Below are 202 nucleotides of genomic sequence, written 5' to 3'. Positions count from 1 at the left end.
AGCAGAAGCACACGGGAGGCCAATGTCTTCCCCGCACCCCACACATCATAAGAAGTGTTTGGGGTTGGGGCAACGATGCGTGACACCCAGGCAGACGTGCCCTCGGCCGAATGGCTTCGGGCGCAACATGCGTTCAAAGACTCGATGATTCGCGGGATTCTGCAATTCACACCAAGTATCGCATTTCGCTACGTTCTTCATC

The 202-nt window shown here is 55.4% G+C and overlaps 1 pseudogene; it reads right to left on the bottom strand.

Annotated features, from left to right (window-relative positions):
- Positions 1–80: 80 nt before the first annotated feature.
- Positions 81–202, bottom strand: LOC118345926 (annotated as a pseudogene; the record flags this gene model as incomplete).

The sequence above is a fragment of the Juglans regia genome, unplaced genomic scaffold, assembly GCF_001411555.2.
Source record: "Juglans regia cultivar Chandler unplaced genomic scaffold, Walnut 2.0 Scaffold_5791, whole genome shotgun sequence".
NCBI classification, from domain to species: domain Eukaryota; kingdom Viridiplantae; phylum Streptophyta; class Magnoliopsida; order Fagales; family Juglandaceae; genus Juglans; species Juglans regia.
Note: the sequence above shows the minus strand (reverse complement) of the source record. Positions and strands in the feature narration are given on the sequence as shown.